This window comes from Berghia stephanieae, chromosome 2 (genome assembly GCF_034508935.2).
Source record: "Berghia stephanieae isolate SIO BIC M18660-M18661 chromosome 2, UCSD_Bste_1.3, whole genome shotgun sequence".
NCBI lineage: Eukaryota > Metazoa > Mollusca > Gastropoda > Nudibranchia > Aeolidiidae > Berghia > Berghia stephanieae.
The window spans coordinates 61,996,623-62,001,622 of record NC_088361.1 but is presented as its reverse complement, the minus strand read 5'-3'; the positions used below and the strand labels follow the sequence as shown (position 1 = coordinate 62,001,622).

At 35.8% G+C, this 5,000-nt stretch overlaps 1 protein-coding gene across 3 annotated transcripts in view; it reads left to right on the top strand.

The window, feature by feature from the left end:
• The window catches only part of LOC144965286 (calcitonin gene-related peptide type 1 receptor-like), a 262,580-nt gene that overhangs the window by 77,493 nt on the left and 180,087 nt on the right, over positions 1 to 5,000 (top strand). For all 3 annotated transcript variants that reach the window (XM_078900471.1, XM_078900473.1, XM_078900477.1), the window contains exon 3: positions 3,648 to 3,755. The gene's annotated coding sequence lies outside the window, so the exon portion shown is untranslated. The remainder of the gene's footprint in view (positions 1 to 3,647; positions 3,756 to 5,000) is intronic.

Genomic DNA, 5,000 nt, shown 5'->3' with positions numbered 1-5,000 from the left:
ATACTTTCATTCAATCGGTTTTATACCGTTCTGGTGTCCATTTCTATTTCTAAATCGAACCATGACGTGGTCGATAAATAAACAAATATTCGACGAGGAAGTATAATATGTAAAAAAACCCCAAACAAACAAAGAACGAAACCCAAATAGTGGTCCTCTAGACATCGGTTTCAAATAAACCAAGTAATTCAGTGAGAACATCTGTCAATGTGCACATTGAAGGGAAAAATAAAAATATATTATGGTACTTTCCTTATAGTCTGTATTGCATTTTTAAAGATCTCATAAAGCTTGATAGTAACAGGTAGGCAGTAACGGTCTTACACCGTTCCGGTGCCTATTTCCATTTATAAATCGAATGGTCTCGAAGTCTATGGAATACAAAGATTTTCGGCGTGGAAGTAGAACAAAACATCAACCCAAAACTTATTTAAAATTAAGTAATATTACGAATTGGACCACATTTGAGAAGCAAACTAGCACTATACACTGTTCTGGAGATTTTTACAGGAAAGGCTTATTTACTCTTTTTTTTAAAACCAATTTAATGAAACAAAAATTGAATAAATCGAACTTGTCCCCTGACACATTGGAAGAGTGTACTTGGAATAGTCGGATCCAATTTAGACCAGTTCAAATCCCATGCGACTCAAACGCAATGACTGCTTCGACCTTGTTATCTTGTTTTTTTTAAATTTTGAATGCCCAATCTACCAACACATACACATACACACAAACACACACACACACACATACACATACACGCACGTGCCCGCACACACCCACGCACAAACAAAACACCCATAAATGAATGAGATGTAAAAAGCACGATGTGATTAATAGGCAAGTATTTCTATTAGGACCTTGTCGCTCCATTTGGCTAGAGCGGCAAAATATTATGGGAATTGCTAGGTATCCAAATCGTAATTTTTGATCCCACGTCTCAAAATGGAGTAATAGAGAGAAAGAACTATAAAAGAACCCCCCCCCCCCCCCCCAAAAAAAAAAAAAAAAAAAAAAAAAAACAACAACAAAAAAAAACCAAAACAAAAACAAAACAAAACAGACGGATTATACATATAATATATATATATATATATATATATATATATATATATATATATATATATATATATATATATAAATATATATATATATATATATATATATATATCTATATATATATATATACACACACACACACACACACACACACACATAATATATATATATATATATATATATATATATATATATATATACATATATACAGAGAGAGCGAGAGATAGAGAGAGTGAGAGATAGAGAGAGTGAGAGAGTGAGTGAAAGAGAGAGAGAGAGAGAGAGAGTGAGAGAGAGAGAGAAAAAAGATAGATAGATAGATAGAGATAGATAGATAGATAGATAGATAGATAGATAGAGAGAGAGAGAGAGAGAGAGAGAGAGAGAGAGAGAGAGAGAGAGAGAGCGAGAGAGAGAGAGAGAGAGAGAGAGAGAGAGAGAGAGAGAGAGAGAGAGAGAGATGTCATCTAGCCTAAGGATATTGAAAGCTAGAAATAATGTTGGCATTTATTTCTAAATGAATTACACTCGAATGATTGTTTCCTGTTGTGTTCAAGTCAATGGAGTATCCTATTCATAGTATTGGACAAGGACGCGCAGTTTAAATCAATCGTTCTAGTTAACCCTTTACTGGCGAGCAGACGTGTCTTTACATTAACAAATTCAATTATTCTTTATTTAATTTTAAACTTTAGGTCGAACCATTTTCAACAGAAGCGCAGTACAACACAGGGATGCAACTCCATTTTAATTGAAGATATCGGTGCTATGCATGCTTTATTTCTCGCTCTGTTGAAAATGGTACGATGCTCAATGGATTAAAATCGTGCCGCACCCGAATAAGGTTAACGCTCTTATCCTCAAGTACTGAAAGAATAAAAGATAATTAATAATGATATTTAATTATTATCGTGTCCATATTTTTCATTGTTCAGTCATTTTGAGTACACTTTGAAAAATTAAAATTGTCAAAAATGTCAGAATGAATTGTTTCAACAACAGTGGATGGTTGTGGTGACAATATGGAAAAGGAACTCGATTTATGTGTGGTATTCGTGTGTGATAAAGTTGTGTCAATATGCATATAATGCGTTTGAGTGAATGTTTGTGGAGAGACCATAATTTCTCAAGGATTTGTGGACAACAGTGCAAATCTTAAAGGCAGCTCTTTTCTCGACAGGAAGCCAATGTAACTCACGGAGGAGAGGTGCCGACGGATATTTGTGTTTATTTCTTACAATGTGTCTGCGTTTGTTTGTTTGTTTGTTTGTTGTTTTTTTTTGGAACAACCTTAAGTTTACACACTTTGTCTTCAGCTAAATTCACTCAGAGGGAGTTACAATAGTCGAATCTGGATAAAACAAGGGAATTAATCAAAAGTTCAGCTATATGCTTTGGTATTAAATTTCAAATTTTGCTTATTATTTTCATTTCTATGTACAGGAATAATGTAATTTGATTGTGAGCATGATATATTACGGCACGATATAGTCATGGCGTCGTGAAGTCAGATTTTGTAATACTATCATTCGAAGGTGTTACGAGCTATTCAAAGTTAGAGTTTGCCTTTCGGTAAGCTATACAAGGAAGGGCAGGGGGTCGTATGAAATGAACAGAATGTGGAAACTTTCAGACGTCAGTTGCAACGACGCCAAACAATAAATCTACTAAACGACCCAGAAGTGAGTAATCTCTGTCACGGTCCAAAATTCATTCAACCTGAAGACTGATTTTAAAATAAAGCCATCTGGAATTTCTTCAGGCCTTATCTAGAATTAGCTAAAGGCAAAGTGTACTTATTTGCAGGTATGATAACCCAATTGTTATGGGCTCCTTTTTGTAATGGAAATACTCCCAAACCAACGCAAACTATAGTCCATTACAACAATGTTGAATCAATTCCATATTTGCATTCGGTTATTAGACCTTCTAATGTGTGCATGTTGGCTAAACGGCATTTTGATTATTTATTGTGTCATCAGTCGCTTTTTAGAGCATTCATTGGCATTTCACAATCGGGGTTTGTACCGCATAACTTTTGATGTTTTACCCCGCCCTGGTCTATCTTAAAGGCTAAATATCCCCTAAAATCCCCTAGAAAATCCCAACCCTTCATGATCCAAGATACCTAGTTTTAGAATTGGAAATCTACAACACCGCAACCCGAGTGAGAGTTATTCTCAATATTTCCTTTTCTAAGCACAGAAATGCATTGCGCGTTATGGGGAATACTTTTATTTTTAGACGTAGTTGTACATTTTAACATGGTGAAATAGCTTATAGCCTATTCATGCAATAAAGCATGTAATTATTTGTCTCAATTCTTTTTTCAAATATTTTACTTGAGACATTTTCTTTACGTAACATGATTTTTGTTTCCTTTGTTGCTTTTTGACGATCATCTCTAGCCTTGAAACTTTGCAATACCTCCTTGCCAAATGATGGCATGTGCTTTTTGCCGCCCAAGAGCGATACAGAATCCGGGATAAAGTCCGTCCCCGTGTAAATTATGACTGTTAAGGTAAACTGCTTGGTGTTGATTATTTGCTCTAATTTAGATTTTAAATGTTTATTGTATTCCTCAGATCAGACCGATTTTTGGGGAGGAAGACTCTGTGCTGGTCTACTAAGAACTTCATTTTCTGTTACTGGCTCATGCTGTAACCTTTGAAATCTTGGTTTTCAACAATTGGGTATGTAGCTTATGTGCTTTGTCTCACTTAGACAGGGGTTTATCGCAACATAAGTATGAAGATGAATGTGTAAATATAGATATTTATTTAGTGCATTTCCTCCAATTTATATTATACTTTATATGCAATATTCACTTTTTCTATTCTCCAGTAAAGTCACACAGAATGAAACTCTTTTTATATTTTATACGTAAATGGTTTCTAATTTTGTGAGACCCTGCACTTTCACTGCATTCGTCACTTCAAATCTCTCCTAATCTAAGTGCTTTTATTCATCTGAATGATAACTGAACTCAGTTAAGGGCTTGTTTTAACATTGTTGTTAGAAGCAGGTTTTGCATTGGAATGAAAGCATTTCCATTATAAAAATGAGACCATGACAATTTGGATTATGAACCTTTCATAATCGATGAGTACTTATTTACCCGTCTGGTAATCCAATGGGAATATTCTCATCACAACGTCTGTACAAAAATGTTAAAATTAGTCCCTCAGAGCCATTAGGCCCGTGGAGCCGGAGTTTATCTCAGTTTCTATAGCGTGAGGCAAGGCAAATAATAATTGCTTAATACCCTTTGGATAGAACGCTAGTCAATCGCAAAGTACTTTCCGCCAGATCTAACAGACCCAGCTACCAAATCACTGGGTGGACAAGGTGGGAGGGTGGGGGGGGGGGGAAGGGGGGTCAAAAAATAATCTCGACTTCACTCGGATTCGATCTCGGTCCCTTTGCGTGTGAAGTGAGTGCTCTACAAACTGAGCTATCAAGGACCCCCTACAGTGTTAAAACAAGCCCTTAATCTGTTTACCCCAAGTCTGGTGAGGTCATTTGAATTAAATACATCTTACCAATACAAATAACACAACGCGGGTTAGGTAGGGGGTTGTATGCTACCAATGGGGATGATCTATATTACCTTTTCATGTGCTCGAGGTCATTAGTCACATTGCAAAGTGTGCTCAAATTGACCCCCGTGGTGAAACGTGTTCACAGTTTGAGAAATATCCAACGTCACAATTGGTCATTTTGCTCAGCATGATTCAATTACGTATTTCATAAACACAACAGCGTGTTAACATTTATTGAGTAATTTTCCAAACGTGGTACAGCAACAAACCATGCGATCAATTGGTTTGACGAAGACATGAATATAGATCATCCCATAAATTATGCCACCTATCCGGTCATTGAATTTATTCAATGTAGCTTGCTTTTTATTGCAAAGCTAAATGAAGCCATTTTTG